Source organism: Megalobrama amblycephala, linkage group LG17, assembly GCF_018812025.1.
Source record: "Megalobrama amblycephala isolate DHTTF-2021 linkage group LG17, ASM1881202v1, whole genome shotgun sequence".
NCBI lineage: Eukaryota > Metazoa > Chordata > Actinopteri > Cypriniformes > Xenocyprididae > Megalobrama > Megalobrama amblycephala.
In genome coordinates this window covers 10,916,767-10,937,499 of record NC_063060.1, presented here as the reverse complement: position 1 = coordinate 10,937,499, position 20,733 = coordinate 10,916,767, and the positions used below count along the sequence as shown (strand labels likewise).

Below are 20,733 nucleotides of genomic sequence, written 5' to 3'. Positions count from 1 at the left end.
ATTTACCAACGCCCCACGGTAACAGGCTAAATCAAACATTCCAATGAGCGAACAAAGTGAATAAAGCAAATTCAACAACGAAGCTTCTTCAACGACCTTGGAGACGTGTTCGCTTTGGTCTCTCCTGGTGTGAACGTACAGTGAGAGCCATGTTGGGGCACGGTTAGTGATCACACTACATGTGTACCGTGTCCAGCTGAACCATGCCAGAATCCACCTGTGTACCATATCCCCGTACAGAACGGAGTGATCAGGGGTGTAGTGGTAAAATAAGAATTCTGTGATCACATTTTGTGCATAAACTATACTATGATGTGCATTTAGATCAATTGAGAAGTGGGTAAACTCTAATTCTGAAATTTCAGAGGTGGGTAAACCGTGTTTACTTGCGTTTAGCCTCCACTACAGCCCTGGGAGTGATTACACTGGTCAAACTCTTACACTGCTACACTGGTCTGGGGGCCACTCAGCGGGCAGGTTAACCGCCTCCATCCCACCATGCTACCGCTCCCTAGTCAGAGGGCCTTCTGTAAGGCTGTTAACACGCCCCCCTCCCCTCCCCCCAGAAGCCAGGGGCCCCATGGTAGGGGCCCTTGTAATCAGATGGCCCTCTAAAGGTACACTACACCCTCCTCCCTAGCCTAGGGCCTCCTAGTAGGGCCCTCATAATCAGAGGGCCCTCTAAAAGCCCCCAAAGCCCCCATCCTCCCTATGGCCCCCTGGTAGCCAGAAGCCAGGACCATAATAGGAGGGCCTAAGAGGGCCTTCTAAAAGTAGGCTCCCATGCACCCATTTCCCTTTAAAGTTCCTATAGCAGGGCCGGGGGCCCCCTGAAAGCACCGACCTCCCCCCCCACCACCACCACCACAACCACCACAATTCAAGGGCCCTTGGCAGCCAAACGCCCTCCCTATAGGGTCAGGGGCCCTTGTAGGCAGAGGATCAAAGAATGTAGGCCCTCTAAAATAGACAAACGAAAATACATTGTTGATAAGCGTTGCAAATTGTTTTGGGCTAGGGGCCCCACGGGCCCCCTGCACCCCTAGGGCCCCTGGGCAGCGGCCCCGCTGGCCCGGTTCGTAATCCGTCCCTGCTGGAAAGTACACAAAGTGTTTCAAATTTCACTTCTGTTCCTAGCAGTCACGTCTAGCTTCTACAAAATGATAGTTTCAAGGATGTGCAACTGTTTCTGAAAAACAAGTTGTTGTAACTTCTCCTAATCAGCATATTAAGTTTAATTATGTGCCAGTAAATTTCCACTCAGCATTAGCAAACTGCATACAGAGTCACAAATCATATAAAGTACAAAACAGAATTAGGAATTAGTTTATCCACTACAATAAATGCTAAGAAATTAGTTTGCCACTACACTCCTCCCTTTTGATGATTAATTAATCAATCATAGGTTTTATACTTTCTTTCATACACACTCATCACATCAGATATGTTAATCCTTTCAGTTCAAAACACATATTTTTATTGAATCTAGAAAAATTACCTTTAAACAAAATGGAGTGACCAATATTGTTGTTTTTTTAACCATAATTTTCTCTTTGGACACCGTGTTCCATTTTCTTTGCCAGAGAACTATGCATAGTCAATAAATAATCTATTTATGTCTTTACCCCTAGTTGGTTAATATAATAACACTCCGTTGGCTCCGTTGCTTCCCTGCCTCTCCTCTGTCTGGCTTTTGATTGATCCTGCCACAAAATTGGATATCAAAATTGTCCTTAGGAAAAGTCTCAAGTGAAAATTTCACCTTTCCCTTCACTGAATCAGTTCTCTCCATGCTGACCCCTCAAGAAGGGGAGCTGAAGGCCCATCAACCACTTCCTCTTCTTCTCTCTGCAGTCATGTTGTGTCAAACAAACTTCAGTCGTCGACCTCTAGCGAAGGGTCTCTTATATACGCACATACATTATGATATTAGGATTTGAAAAGTACTCAGTGTTCAAAGTTTCACTTCCTAGCAGTCAAGGTTAGTTTCTCTAAAAGATAGTTTTAAGGATGTGCAGCTGTTTTCACAGTTTCTGAAAAACAAGATGTTGTAACTTTCCTTATCAGCCTGCCAGTAAATTTCCACTCAGCATTAGCAAACTGCATACACAAATCATATAAAGTAAAGAGAAATAAATGCTATAAAGAAAAACAAATAAAAACAATAAAGAAAACAAATTTCCACTACACCTATACAATGTGTTATTTTTATTCATCTGTTCTGTTGACAAAGTAAGATTCCAGCATTCCTTGCTTTTGTAAGGGAGAAATAATGTGTCTTGATTACAAAAAGAATGCATGATGCATTTTGAAGAATGCGTTCTGTACCTGCATCAGCAAAGTTTGCATTCACTATTTGCGCAAAAAATTATGGGAACACTGACATCGTCATATTGCTTACACATGTATGCATGTTAGGTTAAGAGCAAAGCAGGGGAAATTTAAATGTACAATCAAAAGCCAGCATTTTTACGTTTTTGTTCATCAGAAACACCTATATTATGCTCAAGGCATGCAACAAGTGGCCTATAGCCTGTATGTAAACAAGCAAAACAAACGCATTTGTATGGGAAATATTTTTTAATCAACAAAAAACCCTGACCCACAGCCACTGTACACTACAGTAAGTAGGTAGGTTTAGCTCAGCTGTTACATGAATTAAAGCCTTGTTCTTGAGCTAATCTGAAAGCCACACAAAGTTTGGAGGTCTGCACTGTGCGCCTCAGCATGCGCTGACCCCGCTCTGTAATTCTACGTGGCCTACCACTTCGTGGCTGAGTTGCTGTTGTTCCCAATTGCTTCCACTTTGTTATGATACCACTAACAGTTGACCGTGGAATATTGAGTAGTGAGGAAATTTATTGCAGAGGTGGCAGCCTATCACGGTACCACACTTGAATTCATTGAGCTCCTGAGAGCGACCCATTCTTTCACAAATGTTTGTAGAAGCAGTCTGCATGCCTTGGTGCTTGATTTTATACACCTGTGGCCAAGGAAGTGATTGGAACACCTAAATTCAATGATTTGAAGGGGTGTCCCAATACCTTTGGCAATATAGTGTATGATTAAGGAAAAAGAGCATACGCATATGCCCAATGGAAAAAATACAAATAATCAAAAGTTATACAGGGATAATGCGATGGTGTATTGTGTGTGTTTAAATACATTGATAGCTTGCAGATGATCGCTACGCAAAAGCTGCGCATACTCGTCACTCTTTAGCTCCGCTCACACGGCACGCTTCCAGGCGCTCAGCTGTTTTCGGAAAGACTTGGTACGGCATATGTATCTTTTATGAGTATGATAAAACTAAAGACTTTTTCGGAGATATGAAGGATGCACTACTACTCTGTAGGTACTCAAGATTAACATGAGATTAGCAGAAACTGTGTGTGATACCCCCCTTTAATAGGGCTGGGCTATGTTGTAAAAGGTGGGGCTGATGTTAATATAATAGAACACGCCGCTTTTTACACCATCTTTGTCAGACTGAAGTAAAGTATGCTGCACTATGGCGAAAGTAACAGCATTTTGGATTTGAATTTTTGCCGTTTGTACTACAGAACACTATATTTTGTGGCGTCTCAGTAAAAAATGTTTTCTGCGTAGAAAGCGTCCTACATTTAATCTTACGGTCATTTCTCAAATATGCATGTGTGATTCAGAGAACAAACATACACACAAAAAACGTGCATGTACGTCTTTTCCAGATGTGATATCTATAAATCAAAAATGATCTTAAATTTGTTCACAGCTGAATGGGTTCGATCTCCGCTTTGTAAAAGCCGCCTAATTAATGTTAAATATGAACGTTGGCGTGGATTTTAACACGCACACACTCTATGATCAAATCGGTGCGTACGCACGTTTTATAAATGAGGCCCCAGGTATTTGGTTAATGCCGAAATGTGACCCATTTGGCTGTCAGTTCTCTATCGTGGATAACAGAAAATACATAAAGCAAATTTGCCTGTGAACATTTTATATAAATACAACATAGGTAGGTCTACATACAGGTGATTAAAACTTGTAAAGTTAAAACTTCTATAGTTTTTGTCTGTTTGTTTAAAAACACCCTATTATGTAGAATATAAGATGGTAAATGTTTAATTGAGGAGTTGTTAATACAATATATAACAATACAATATATAGGGTATGATTTTACCCTAAAATTCAACATTGACAAAATGCTAACTGCAAATCTACATTTCGCTGCCTGGAGTGCAGTTTTTTCTGTGAATTGCAGCGATCCATTTGCTACTTTTTTCTTTAGTTTTCAGCAAAAATATACCTCAGATTTCTTGTCAAATCTACTTGTACAGTCAATCGCAAAGCTCTTTCCCATTTTTAATGTGTTTTTTGCAGCATTCACACTGAAAACCAATGCTGCCACTCTGTCTTTTTTTCCACTCCAGCTGATGGTGAAGTCACGTGCATACCCTCTATTGTGATTGAATGGTCAAAAATGTCAAAATGTCTTTGGTGAATGTAAACAGCTGAGAAAGAAATCAGATATGTTCCAATGTATTGGATCCATGCTGGACCAGCAGCCTAATATTCTGTGTGATTAATGTTAATCAAAAAATAATAATAAAAAAATAAAAATAAATAAAAAATAAATAAATAAATATATATATATATATATATATATATATATATATATATATATATATATATATTTTTTTTTTTTTTTTTTTTTAAATATTAAATTATTATTAAAAGAATGGTGAAAGGTTAGCAAATGTTAACATGATTGATATTAATATGTTTGTTGCAAACATCTCTGTAAGGATGTTCACACAGGCATGTAATCATTATTTAAAAAATGCCATTTCTTTCATGACATTTTGGGATGCGAGTTCATACAAAACATTACCAAAGGTCAGTGTTGCATAAGCTATTGTTTAGTTATACATGGCCAGACTAGTATGACCTGACCGGACATTTTTCCATCAGGACTTGTCACTTTGCTGAAACTACAACCTTTCTCACATTTTTTATGAAAGCATTTTATGAAAGATATTAGTGTGGTAATGCTGTGCTTCTACAGCTTATTTACTGAACTCAGTAAGAAGGTAGACTGACTGAGACTTCTTGTCTGCCCAATCACAGTGTTGCAGGGAGTGGCCTTGATATACTCTATAAAACCACACTGTTTAGATGTAAATGAATAGTGTCTAAACCTGAAGGGGACAAATCATTCTGGAGAAATATAGTGGGGGAAAAAGGTATGTTGCTTAAATTAAAATAATTTTTTGTCATTTCTGTCCTCCAAACTAAAATTCAGATATCATAATTATTTGTAATGGCTGCTAGGTAAAAAAGTGAAGACAATAAAACAACACTGGTTTTAAGACAAAAACATAATATATAATGAATATTTGAACCACACCATCGAACTGTGTTACCAGGACACCAGTATTTTTCATAAATGTCAGGTCAGTCCAAGCTGTCAGATGTGTTTTAAATGCTGTAATATTATAGAATTAAATAAATTACAATATCTGTCGATCAAAACAAAGGCTTAATATTTCATAGGCTTTGTGCTTCATAACTATATTAACTATAGCTATATATCATAAATTAATACAGATATTCTGTGGAATTCTATTTCAAATAAAGTAGTTGTAACAGCAGTTTCCTACTGTGACAACTTACCCCACAAGATGACACTGTGCCCTGGCAGATGTCATGTATATCAAATAAGCTGTATTTTTTCCCCTGGTCTTTTGAAAACTAAAGCAGGGAACTTTCCTGGCTTGGTAAAAATGGTCAAATGCTTTAAAATGTGTGTATATTTAAAAACGCTCTCAGAAAAAAAAAAAAAAAAAAAAAAAAAAAAGGTACAAAAGCACACACACACACTCACACACACACACTAATGCTGCTATTGACCAATCAGAATCACACATTATAGAGAGCCATGTATTAAACGCCATTTGGTTGTTTATTTAATTATTATGCTTAATTTAAAGGTTATTATTCCCTAATTAATAGACTTAATTTATATTTTAATAAGTAAATGTTCTGTTGCATGAAATACAAATTTACTTTGCATATTTGCATATTATAAATCATTATGTATTTGTGGATTAATTTAAATGTTCATTTAGTTCCTTAAAATGTTCAAGATTCGTTTCTTTCTTATTTAATTTTTTTAAAATGTCATTGGTGTTTAAAAAGTAGGCTAACTAAAAAGATACATTTCATTGCACTATAAAACTTTGAAAATAAAACAGGATTAGTTAAGCAGATTGCTAAATGTTTTTAAAAAAGTAGTAATTCAGCGAAACCAAGATTAACCACTTTAAAATTTAATATAAAGGTTTGATATAATGCAACTTTTACTTTCGGTCCACATACCTCAATCAAGTTGATTTTGGCCATTTGTTGTATTCAATTGTAGAAATGCAACTTTTTGAAATGTTGTTCTGGCTCATAACAGGCATTTGTTCTTCACAAGAAATGCTATAACTGAACATTTCTACAGATTTCATGTTTTTTTTTTTGCAGGTATCTTAGTGAATGACCTGAGTAGCTGCATTACGGTAACTATGTTGTCTTTTATAAATAAAACATCTTGTTGCTTGATTTACAGCGTAATATTACCTAAGACATCAATATTTTTGTTGTTCTCTCTGATTGTTTTTTTCCCTGGCAATTCATTTATTTGAATAACATTTTTCTCAAAACACTAATTAATTAATTCAGTGATTAATTCTATAATACAGATTATAAAACAGATAGTTCTGGTCCTGATGCTGATTGATCAACACAGTATTCTATCATACAGCTACTGTATGATGTGAAACACATTCACCTTATCACATTGCAGCATCTATAGCAGATTGTTGTTGTTGTTGTTGTTGCAGCTCTTTTGTAACATCCTTACTATGGAATTATCCATGCATTACATGGTTTGGTTAATCAAATATTTTATCACTAATCAATAACTTTTCACCAGCATGGTGGAAAGATGATCTAATACATATTTGGTAACAATCCCATAAATGTTGTCATCAGAGTTTGGTTACTTTTTCAAACTATTTAAAATGGCAGACAGACAATATGCAAACCATGGCAAAATTTGTATAATTATACTCTGCATGACTGAAGCAATCTAAAGACACCAGACTCATAACATAAGACTGATGTAAAGGGTTAGTTCACACAAAAATGAAAATAATGTCATTTATTACTCACCCTCATGCCGTTCCACACCCGTAAGACATTCGTTAATCTTCGGAACACAAATTAAGATATTTTAGTTGAAATCCGATGGCTCAGTGAGGCCTGCATAGGGAGCAATGACATTTCCTCTCTCAAGATCCATAAAGGTACTAAAAACATATTTAAATCAGTTCATGTGAGTACAGTGGTTCAATATTAATATTATAAAGCGACGAGAGTATTTTTGGTGTGCCAAAAAAACGCCTTATATAGTGAAACACTGCTTCAGGAAGCTTCGGAACGTTATGAATCAGCGTATTGAATCATGATTTGGATCGTGTGGCAAACAGCCAAACTGCTGAAATCACGTGACTTTGGCGCTCCGAACAGCAGATTCGATACACTGATTCATTATGCTCCGATGCTTCCTGAAGCAGTGTTTTGAAGTCATTATTTAGTTTTTTTTTGGCACACCAAAAATATTCTTGTCACTTTATAATATTAATATTGAACCACTGTACTCACATTAACTGATTTAAAGGGTTTTTAGTACATTAATGGATCTTGAGAGAGGAAATGTCATTGCTCCCCTATGCAGGCCTCACGGAGCCATCGGATTTCATCAAAAATATCTTATTTTGCATTCCGAAGATTAACAAATGTCTTACGGGTGTGGAACAGCATGAGGGTAAGTCATAAATGACAGAATTTTCATTTTTGGGTGAACTAACCCTTTAAATGTTACAAGCATTTTTAACTATTTTGATATATATTTTGACCACTAGGTGGCACTGTTATGAAACTGCTCAGGTAACCTCAGGGTTTCATCATAATGACACTTACTGAGCTAAGCCAACGCATTGATAAAATGCTGAATTTTGTGTCAACATAAAGCCTGAGAGACAATATGGTCAAAATGGACCTTAATATTCGATTATTCGAATATTCGTTCGGATGTGTTGGTATTCGATTTTCAATTTTGGGATTCGAATGTTGTTTGTTTGTTTGTTTTTCCACACACCTGGCACCCCCTTCAAGCTTGAATATGTTTACACTATAAAATCTGGCGAAATACAATACTCTTTTTTACAATTATCTTATATAGCCTAGCTGTTTTTAATAGGATTGGCAGTTGAAGGAACCCAACCTTGTTATACTTAAATATGATTCTTCTTAGCCTACTAATGTGTTCCCTGCAACTGGAGTAGGCCTATTCTCTGTCTAGAGCACAACTGCATGAGCTAGTATTTTGGGTTAAGCTGTGTTGCTTTGACATTGTGGAAAATAGAATAATAGAAAGAAGATGTATTAGCCTTTTTACTATGGAGTGAATTTTGTCTCAATAATAATTCACGCAAGAAACATGATTCACACATGCATAGCAGTTTCACGTGTGAAACCTAATTCTCATGCACAAAAACAATTCATGTGCGCGAAAAAATATATACATTCACAAAAAGCAATTCACGTGCACAAAGTAAAATGATATATTCATAAAATACATTTCACACATGCAAAACACAATTCATAGATATACAACCGTGCACAAGAAGTTTCGAATGTTTGAAACTTACGAGTTTATCCTCACATTCGCATGTGAATCAACTTGGATTTGTGTGTGTATTTCTGAGACAATCCTGGAACCAGACACCTCCCACACGGGTCATTCCTACTCTTTAGCCAATCGGATTGAAGCTTATCAATCGATCAATCATTATCACGTGAGGACGTGCCTACCTGGGTGTTACATCATCAGCTGTCGACCAGTTTAAATCATACAGAGAGGTACAATTTGATCGGTTCATCTGTGTTTACTGAAGTAAACGAAGTTAGAGATAAACTGAAGCTATAGTTTATTAACTATTAACAGATATAAGCAACTGCTGCGATCAGATGTCCCATTCTGTCCAAAAAGAAGAAGAAATGATGCTTGCTGTGCACACTGCTGTGACTAGGGGTGTGCACCATTGACAAAAACATTAGATCAATCTGAGATTTTAATCAATAAAGACAATTAAATGATATTTTGCTGAGTGTGTTACTGTGCTGGTACCTTGGCAGGTTTGGGACTGTTGTGGACAGCTGACTCGGGAGTTTTTAATATTCTTCATATTCTGCGTGATGGTCAGCAGTAACAATTTTTTTTTTTTTCCAATATGCTTCAATTGATTTTTTACCTTTTATGGGCATTTTTACCTTTATATATCAATTTTTAAACCAAATTATACATGAAAAATCTTTTATGTCAATTTCATAAATTTAATCAAATTAAGTTATAATAATAAGACACAATAGGACTGTTCAACGACTGTTGCCGCTGGAGCGATTGCACAACACACGCTTCACTTGCAGCGGAACTTTTATTATGTCACAGTCGCTGGCGCTGCTTCCCCTTTTCCGGTCATGAGTATGAGGTAACACAGCTCTGTTTATTATTAGATACATTTGAGTGTGTTGAAAATGATAATATGTTATATGTTATATGATAATATGATATGTTATAACGTTACTCTGTGCGTTCGCTCGGCGGCTGCTGTGAGACACTTGTTGCACACTGCAGTAAGATAGATCGATTTTAGAATATCATATTAAATATTGGATGACTTGTGCTGATAAATGGCATGGAATTAATTTTTTAAATGTATTGTATGATGGAGAAAATTATGTATTACTGTTAATACAAATAATTATGTCTATTAAAACGTGTAATATATTAAAGCGTCTTTGGTGTTTCCATGGTTTCTACAAAATAAAACCGGAAACCGAGAATAACGCGGGTATAACGCAATTGACAGGCGACTCCTCACACGCCCCAGAGCCTTGGTTAAAATTGCAAATTTCTCATGATTTACAAGTAGTTGAAAACATTTGGGACATTGTACTCAAGTGAACAAAATATATAACACTGGCCTAGTGGTTATTGGATATTTTACTGCAAAAATATTACATATTGCACCTTTAAAGGTGCCCTAGATTCAAAAATTGAATTTACCTCGGCATAGTTGAATAACAAGTAGGGTTGGGAACCGAGAACCGGTTCTCATCCGGAACCGTGCAAGATTTCTAAGTTTCAGTTCCGAAAACGGTTCTGGTGTGATGGGTGGGCGAAGTGCGGGGAGCGTATTCTTTAATAGAGACGTCTCATCTCATGAATATTATAGAAATGAATGCACTGAAAAGCCCTCGCGCTACTCGTATACGTCAGATATCAATAGAGAGAGAGAGATGCACAAAGCTGCATGATTAATCTTTAAAAGATCGCGTTCTCGATTTCATCCCCCACATGATCTAATTCCTAAAAGACAACGATTCACCCATGTATATTAAACCTTTGACAAAAATAAAATCTCGACATTCAAATCTGCGTTCGCGCTGCCGTTGATCTGAAGAGAGTTGTCATGTGTAGATATAAACAGCTTCACAATCTTTTCAAACGCACAGTATCATTATTTCTGTCTGACAAATATTCCAATTATAACAGAAGTATACAAAAGTTTATTATTCAGATAGAAGCGCTGATGTTACTGATCAAAATATAATAAATTACCTTCTGAAAGTAACTGGACTTCAAATAACGACTGTATCAATTGCATTGTTACGCCACTAGGTGGCAACAGATTTTCTGTGTGTCTATCACTGAATCATTCTTTCAGAAACAATCTATGAATCCAATTTACAAAAATATTCTGTTTTACCTGTCTGGATCTTACATGTGTGTTCAAGCATCTTATCTAATTTGTGGTAACACTTTACAATAAGGTTCATTTATGAACTAACCACGAGCAATGTATTTGTTAATGTATTTGTTAATCTTTAACCTTAGTTAATAAAAATACAGCTGTTCATAGTTTGTTCGTGTTAGTTTACAGTTCATTAACTAATGTTAACAAATACAACTATTGATTTTAATAATGTATTAGTAAATGTTAACATTAACAAAAATTAATAAATGCTGTAGAAATGCAGTTCATTATTAGTTCATGTTAATGTAGGCCCGATGTTAACTAATGAACCTTATTGTAAAGTGTTAGCGAATATGAGATTATCAGTCTGTTAAATTCATTTTATAAGAATAATAAACACAAAAAGGACTGTTTGAGTTGAGTATTGTGCATTTTTCCCTTACTATTATTTTTTATTAGTTGTTTATTTTAATGGAACCGGAACCGGAACCGGAATCGTTAGGCAGAACCGGAACCGGAAAATTTCTTAAGATTCCCAACCCTAATAACAAGTGTTCAGTACATGGAAATGACATACAGTGAGTCTCAAACTCCATTGTTTCCTCCTCCTTATATAAATCTCATTTGTTTAAACGACCTCTGAGGAACAGGCAAATCTCACCATAACACCGACTGTTACGTAACAGTCGGGGTGTACGCCCCCAATATTTGCATATGCCAGCCCATGTTCAATGCATTACGCAAGGGCAGCCAGTAACGTCTGGATCTGTGCACAGCTGAATCAACAGACTAGGTAAGCAAGCAAGGACAATAGCGAAAAATGGCAGATGGAGCAATAATAACTGACATGATCATTGATATCATGATATTTTTAGTGATATTTGTAAATTGTCTTTCTAAATGTTTCGTTAGCATGTTGCTAATGTACTGTTAAATATGGTTAAAGTTACCATCGTTTCTTACTGTATTCACAGAGACAAGACTGTCGTTATTTTCATTTTTTAAACACTTGCAGTCTGTATAATGCATAAACACAACTTCATTCTTTATAAATCTCTCCAACAGTGTGTAATGTTAGCTTTAGCCACAGAGCACTATCAAACTCATTCAGAATCAATTGTAAACATCCAAATAAACACTGTACTTACGCGATTAGACATGTTGCATGACGAACACTTTGTAAAGATCCATTTTGAGGGTTATATTAGCTGTGTGAACTTTGTTTATGGTGTTTAAGGCAAGCGCGAGCTCTTGGGGCATGGAGCACGAGATTTAAAGGGGCTGCGTACCCTGAATCGGCGCATTTATAATGATAGGCAGTTAAAAAAATTAATTAAAAAAAACTATGTGGTATTTTGAGCTGAAACTTCACAGACACATTCAGGGGACACTTAAGACTTATATTACATCTTTTGAAAAAATTGTTCTTCAGCACCTTTAAACAAAACCTTGAATACTGATATTTGAAATTATGAAAAGATAAAAGTCGCCACTAAGTGGCAGCAAGTCACGTTAATGAGTGAGTCATTGAAATTCAAATGGCTAATTCATTCAGAAACAAAGCATTTGAATATAATAATCTATCTTAGTCACTGAATCATTGATTCAACTAATTCGTTCAAAAATTAGATTCGTTCAGTAGGCCTATGTAACCGATGAGTGTTGCTCAGAGACGCAATTACAGTGCTGTGGCTTTGTTTTGAACTATTTTCGTTGGTGAAATAGAGCAAAAACAGCCAATATGGTATCTAAAATACAAGTCACTTAATATTAACTTGTTTATTAAAATTGTATAAAATCAGTGTCACATTTATTATCATGCTGATATCTGGATCTGGAGAAAAACTGCACTCTTCATGTGATAGCCCTACTTATTAATAATTATATTAAAATGATATAAATATAGACTAAATCTTGCAGCGAAAGTGTGCATTCTAAGACCTAGCCTATCTACAAGACTATCACATAGTGTATATGTGCACATCACTGGGTGTGTGTGTGAGGGATGTACTCGATCAGATTGCACGTTGTTAAAACAACAATTACTATATTATAGCAGATGATATTTATCGCACACCCCTAGCTGTGATTGCTCTTTCCTATCCTCAATAAATAAATAAACATTATTTTCATAATCATCCATTTATATACAATATCTCTCATCAGTCAAACCATTGTTATGCTTTCTATGGAGTTTATTCATCTAAAATCCTAACGTTGTATGATGTACACGTGAATAATTATTTATTAAGTAAACATAAGAATCCATCAATACCAAAAATAAATGTTTATGTTCACACTCGGACTAAACAAGTTGTCAAACTATACTTTCAACTGATCTCTAACTTCGTTTACTTCAGTAAACACATGAAACGATTAAACTGTTAGCTGCTCTCATCTCATTTCGAAGGCTGCGTCCTCCGGAGGTCACATCTGAAGGCTGTATACATCATCAAGGCGGTCTCATTTAAGAAAAGTAAATGTTAAATTGCAAAGTTAGAAAGCAATTGTAGTATTTTACACCTCACGAGGAATAACAGTCAATTTTATATTATGGTTACTTTTCTTAAATAAGACATCCTAATAACGTATGCAGTCTTCAAATGTGACCTCCGGAGGATGCAGCCTTTGAAATGAGATGCAGCTTGTACCTCTCTGTATGATTTAAACTGGTCGACAGCTGATGATGTAACACCCAGGTAGGCACGTCCTCACGTGATAATGATTGCTCGATTTATAAGCTTCAATCCGATTGGCTAAAGAGTACGAATGACCCGTGTGGGAGGTGTCTGGTGCCAGGATTGTCTCAGAAATACACACACAAATCCAAGTTGATTCACACGCAAATGTGAGGATAAACTCATAAGTTTCAAACATTCGAAACTTCTTGTGCACAGTTGTATATCTATGAATTGTGTTTTGCATGTGTGAAATGTATTTTATGAATATATAATTTTATTTTGTGCATGTGAATTGCTTTTTGTGAATGTATATATTTTTTCACGCACATGAATTGTTTTTTTGTGCACGTAAATTAGGTTTCACGCATGTGTGAATCATGTTTCTTGAGTGAATTATTATTGAGACAATTATAAATTACAAAATATAGCTGCAAGCAGCAATTACGGGGCCAAGCACAAAAACGGCACAAGAAGCAAGCCAACACGACTGGGAGCATCAGGCTAACTGCAGCAGTGAGCAATTAAAGACCTATTAAGATCATTTTAGGCAAAAGAGCTGAAAAATGATCAAAAATGAGGATTTACTGGTTCTTCACTTTCGACCAATAGGTGGCGCTGTGTCCAAATTGTTGTGGTATGGTCAGAGTGAGGTGACAATGACACTTGCAAAGTTTGGTGTCAATATGTCAAAGCACTGAAGAGATACAGCTTCAAGTGTCGTTTTTGCATCATGCCTCAAATTCTTTGCTCTGTTATACAAAAACCGTTTGACATATCGACTTGAAATCCATAACTTTTTGTCGGCATGGTCTGAAGATGACACGGTTAAATTTTGGTGAAAATCGGAGCAACGGTCTAGGAGGAGTTCGAAAAAGTATGTTTTTAAAGAAAAACAATATGGTGGACAGGAAGTTCAGCTGACTATAGCAAATTTGATATCCGTGTTCTCGGCATGACCCAAGGAATCTACTGAGACCAGTTTCATTACAATTGATTAATATATTCAAACGTTATTAACATTTTTGTAAATTTCATAATAACTTTTGACCACAAGGTGGCGCTGGTCCGAAGCTTGTCAGGCTCCTTCAGGGCATTGTGCTGATGACCCATACCAAGTTTCGTAACGATACTTGAATGCGTTCATAAAATACAGCATTTTAGCACAAAATTCAAAATGGCCGACGGCCAAAATGGTTGAAATGGGAAAATTGGATATCATTCGACTCGGCATGACTCCCCGAATCCAACGAGACCAAAGTTATGATTTTTGGACAAACCCATCGGAAGTTATAAGCGAAAATATCAATTTTTCATATTTCCGCACCAGTAGGTGGCGCTGCTCCGAAACACTGCATGATGCCTCAGGTCATGCTTGTGATGACATGTACCAAGTTTTTGTCTGAATAAGATAAAGCGTTGCGGAGATACAGCTTCAAGAGTGTGTTTTACATCATGCATCAAATTCATTGCTCCAGTATACAAAAACGGTTTTACATATCGACTTGAAATCCATAACTTTTTGTCGGCATGGTCTGAAGATGATACGGTTCAATTTTGGTGAAAATTGGAGCAACGGTCTAGGAGGAGTTCGAAAAAGTAGGTTTTTAAAGAAAAACAATATGGCGGACAGGAAGTTCAGCCAACTATGGCAAATTTGATATCTATGTTCTTGGCATGAACCAACGAATCAAATGAGACCAGTTTCATTACAATGAGTTAAAAAAGTAAAAAGTTATTAGCATTTTTGAAAATTTTGTTATAACTTTTGACCACAAGGTGGCGCTGTTCCGAAACTTTTCAGGCTCCTTCAGGGCATTGAGCTGATGAGCCATACCGAGTTTCGTAAAGATACGCTAATGCGTTCGTAAAATACAGCAGTTTAGCACAAAATTCAAAATGGCCGACGGACAAAATGCCCGATATGGGAAAATTGGATATCAGTCGAATCGACATGATGCCCCGAATCTAACAAGACCAAATTTATGATTTTTGGACAAACCCATCAGAAGTTATAAGCAAAAATGACAATTTTTCATATCTCTGCACCAGTAGGTGGCGCTGTGCCGGAACACTGCATGATGCCTCAGGTCATGCTTGTGATAACATGTACCAAGTTTGGTCTGAATACGATAAAGCGTTGTGGAGATACAGCCTTATGTCTATTTTTGCAAGCGCTACGTACAATTCGTTCGCTTGTTTTATGAAAACGGTTTGAGGAATTGACTTGAATTCCATGACTTTTTCTTGGCATGCTCTGAAGATGATCTGGTTAAATTTTCGTGAAAATCGGAGTAACGGCCTAGGAGGAGTTCGAAAAAGTACGTTTTTCAGAAAATTCAAAATGGCGGAAAAATTTTCATGACGGAAAATGACGTCATATACTGTTCGATTCGTCTTGATTCGAATTTTGTTTCTAGCCCTTACGGTTCAAAAGTTATTAACATAAACATAAGTGCAACTTTGGACAGCTGGTGGCGCTAGAGGGATTGAGTTAGAGACTCCAAATTTGCTATGGACAAAGGTCAGACTGTCCTCTAACTGTGTGCCAAATTTCACAACTTTCCAGCAAGCGGTTCTATGGGCTGCCATAGACTTCAAGAGCGGAAGAAGAAGCGGAAGAATAATAATAAGCGTACGGAACGGCAACAATAACAATAGGTGCCTAAGCACCTTCGGTGCTTGGCCCCTAATAAATACCCATTATTAATGTAAATGAATCTACTGCAAAATATAGGAGCTTGTTAAAACTCACACGTGAGATTTTACTGGTAAAATCTGGGCATGTTCTTTATTTATTAAAGTTAGTTCTCGGAGCATATAAGCCCTGCCCGCGTGCCCACTGTTCTGCAGTTTATTTAAAGTTTATTAATTCTGAACGTGTCGCGTGTCCATATTGCACCAAATGTGACACTGCACTCCCTTGGGTCGGCAGCAACACATCCGCCACATATAAAGTCGATTGGATGAACGGTTCTCGACATAATCAAAATGCAAACAGGCAGACAGACACACTGAGATTCCCATGGGTTGTGTATGGAGCAAATAGCCAGTACACAAGGAGTTACCAGATCAGTGGGTGAGGCCATAAACAGAGGGGCGTTTTGAGAGCGTTAACGGATTTGCCCACGTCAGAGTGTGGGTAGGGTTTAGGGGTGGGGTGGGGTTGGGTTGGGTGAAGGGTTCATCTTCATTGCATGATTTATAAACACCCACAAATTCAGAAACGGGTGAAGCCGTTTTATTGGTCACTGCCTGACCAATGAACAACGCCAGCCACTATGCGTATACCATGAGAGGGTGCTATTTTTATTTTACAACATTTTTAAATTGATTATTAAAATCTATCTGCGTAAACTCATGATGTATTAAGAGAGAAAGAGAGAATGAGAATAAATAAAGGTGTGCCGTGCATTTGTGTGTTGTCAAGTCAAATGTGTGTATGTGCATGCATGGTGGGCGTGGGGAATATGGGTGAAAAGAAATCTGATTGGATAGTTTAGTTTCATCATTTTTTCCACACATGAAAAATTACGTTACAGTTATTGTTTAAAAAACAAGCTCAAAATGAGTAAATGCTCAATAAAACAGCTAGATTCGACTGAAACATTTGCAAAAAGGCCTAAAACTATTGAGTATGGATGGAGAAATGAATCCTCCTAAATCTTTGAAGCTTTTCTCTAAATGTTTCGAGAAAGGTTTCAACAGTGGTGGAAAGAGTACTGAAAATTTGTACTCAAGTACAAGTACTGTTACATTGCTGAAATAATACTCAATTACAAGTAAAAGTACTGGTGTCAAAAAGGTACTAGAGTAAAGGTATACTCTAAACTTAGTACTAAAATTACTGATTACTTTTTAGGCGGCGATATTTAATGAATCACCAAACAATATTCAATCAATCAGTAGAAAATAGCTACTTTCAACAAAGCACTTTCACCTTATTCATGAAGTGCATGAATTAGTGGTCACAATACTGGAATTTCTAACTTCAATACAATACCTTGAAAATGATCAATATTCAGTATAATTTTAAATAACATTGATCAGTTACCATTACAATAATGTCACTTAAATATTTGCTCACTCTGTGTATTTGTGTCTTTACAATAGGATAACTTTGTTGCAGTAGCTCACACTCAGCACAAGAAAGCTTGATTTCAAACTGAATTGAATTTACAAAAAAGACAAGTAAACACTCAGTAATAAAATATGAACAAATAAAACAAATTACCTCAATTCAGTTGAGGTATATGCAATATAACAACATTTAATTTTTATATGTCGTGTATCTTAAAGGATTAGTTCACCCAAAAATTTAAATTCTGTCATTTATTACTCACCCTCATGTTGTTTTAAACTCCTAAGACCTTCGCTCATCTTCAGAACACAAATTAAGATCTTTTTGATGAAATCTAAAAGCTTTCTGTCCCTAGACTGCAACGTTATTACCACTTTTATGGCCCAGAAAGGTATTAAAGACATCATTAAAATAGTTAATGTGACTACAGTGGTTCAACCTTAATGTTATGAAGCGACGAGAATACTTTTTGTGCACAAAAAAAAAAAAAAAAAAAAAAACTTTATTCAACAATTTCTTCTCTTCAATGTCAGTCTCTGCACACTGTTGACATATTAAACAGTGCAGCACTTCCCGGTTCTACAGTACGTCAGAATGTCGGCTCATTATTGGCTGGATTCTGCATCAGCATCACACGCATGTGTCGTGGTGGTGCTCACATGAACAGCATCAGAGAGTGACACGGAGAGAGGAAATTGTTTAAAGGTGCCCTAGATTCAAAAATTGAATTTACCTCGGCATAGTTAAATAACAAGAGTTCAGTACATGGAAAAAACATACAGTGAGTCTCAAACTCCATTGTTTCCTCCTTCCAATATAAATCTCATTTGTTTAAAAGACCTCTGAAGAACAGGCGAATCTCAACATAACACCGACTGTTACGTAACAGTCGGTGTGTACGCCCCCAATATTTGCATATGCCAGCCCATGATCGAGGCATTACACAAGGGCATCCAGTATTAACATCTGGATGAAAGGCATTAGACAAGGGCAGAATGTCTGGATGTGTACAGTCAGCTAGGTAAGCAAGCAAGGACTGTGGAACTGTCAGAATTGCACTCAGTTTACTACAAGGACAATGGCAAAAAAATGGCAGATGGAGCGATAATAACTGACATGATTCATGATAACATGATATTTTTAGTGATATTTGTAAATTGTCTTTCTAAATGTTTCGTTAGCATGTTGCTAATGTACTGTTAAATGTGATTAAAGTTACCATCGTTTCTTACTGTATTCATGGAGACAAGAGCTGTCGCTATTTTCATTTTTAAACACTTGCAGTCTGTATAATTCATAAACACAACTTCATTCTTTATAAATCTCTCCAACAGTGTAGCATTAGCCGTTAGCCACGGAGCATAGCCTCAAACTCATTCAGAATCAATGTAAACATCAAAATAAACACTGTACTTACGCGATTAGACATGCTGCATGACGAACACTTTGTAAAGATCCATTTTGAGGGTTATATTAGCTGTTTGAACTTTTTTTTATGTTGTTTAATGCAAGCGCGAGCTCTTGGGGCGTGGAGCACGGGATTTAAAGGGCCACACACCCTGAATCGGAATCAAAATAGGCAGTTAAAAAAATTTATTAAAAAAAATCTATGGGGTATTTTGAGCTGAAACTTCACAGACACATTCAGGGGACACCTTAGACTTATATTACATCTTTTTAAAAAAAGTTCTAGGGCACCTTTAATAAAGTTGTTATTTTTGTTTTTTGCACACAAAAAGTATTCTGGTGGCTTTATAACATTAAGATTGAACCACTGTAGTCACATAGGCTTTTTTAACAATGTCTTTACTATCTTCTGGGCCTGCAAAAGTTGCAATTACGTTGTAGTCTGGGGTCAAAAAACTGATTTCATCAAAAATGTCTTCATTTGTGTTCTGAAGATTGTGTTCTTAAGGGTTTGGGACGACATGAAGGTGTGTAATTAATGACAGAAGTTTTGGGTGAACTAACCCTTTAAGAGTCATATAATATGTTGTTTATTTAGATAAAAGAATGTATTATCTGTACAATGTAGTGATGCAGTTAGACAGACAAGGTTATTTATATGTACAGATCATACAAATGCCCAATTCTGAAACATACATTTACATTGTAAAGAAATAAAAGATCCACCTTTGTTTGTTGAAAGACTTTCTGGTGCATTTCACTTATAGCCAATAAGATTCCTGTAGCATTTTCATTGGCCAGGCATGGAAGTGTATTCTGATTATCTGATAACTTTTGAGAAGGTTTAATTTAAGAGCACGGAGAGCGATTGCACACTTCACAGGGCGCGCACTCAGTTATATTGAGAGCTTGCATCGTTTTCTGCCATTACATGACTGTGCTCTCGCGTTACAATAATGCGCACTCGACATTTGTAATTAAAATACACCATTGAAACCTGCAAGTAAAATTATGCACAATACCTGCAATCCTGCGCTGTAACTGAAACGAGTGACAACAGGAGGAGGCAGGTGTGTGTCAAACTCGCTTGTGGGGGAGATGAGAGAATGAGAATGCGCCGCTGGTAAGATATCAGGATTTTCATTGGTCTGTTTACGATCGGATAACTTTATTGGCTACCGTACCGATATGCTGGTCAAAGGCTATGGTCAAAGGTTTCAATATTAATTCAAATTGTAGGCATACTCAGTAGGCTAATGGAATGTGATTTTACAAATAGCGAAGTAGATTACTTAGCTTAATTTGTACTTAAAAACAAGTAAAATTACAGATTAAAAAATGTACTCAAAAAAAAAAAAATACAAAAAAATACAAAAACCCGAAAAACTACAGTAATGTGAGTAGTTGTAATCTGTTACTTCCACCTCTGGGTTTCAAAGCATCAACAGTGTTGCAAAACAGTGCCATCTTGCGACAGGTAAAATTTACAGCAGCCATAAACCTGAGTGCGCAGCTCTGTTGTTTTATCCATTAAGCACAACAGCCTTACGACACAAGATGTGTTTATTTCAATAAGATAATCCACATATTAAAGTTTGGCAATAAATGAAATGGATCAACAAAAACAATAATTATAATAATATTAATAATACATAGCCTACTGAGTTGTTTGATGCAAGTAAATTGTGCTGTAATTTTGTAGCCTACATGACAG

The 20,733-nt window shown here is 36.4% G+C and overlaps 1 protein-coding gene across 2 annotated transcripts in view; it reads left to right on the top strand.

Moving 5' to 3' along the window:
- The first annotated feature begins 5,163 nt into the window (after window positions 1–5,163).
- LOC125250010 overlaps window positions 5,164–20,733 on the top strand; it is a 28,964-nt gene continuing 13,394 nt past the window's right edge. Inside the window, exons 1-2 of one of the 2 annotated variants that reach the window (XM_048162302.1) lie at window positions 5,164–5,228; window positions 6,514–6,548. The gene's annotated coding sequence lies outside the window, so the exon portion shown is untranslated. The remainder of the gene's footprint in view (window positions 5,229–6,513; window positions 6,549–20,733) is intronic. The other variant, XM_048162303.1, reaches the window with a different exon arrangement.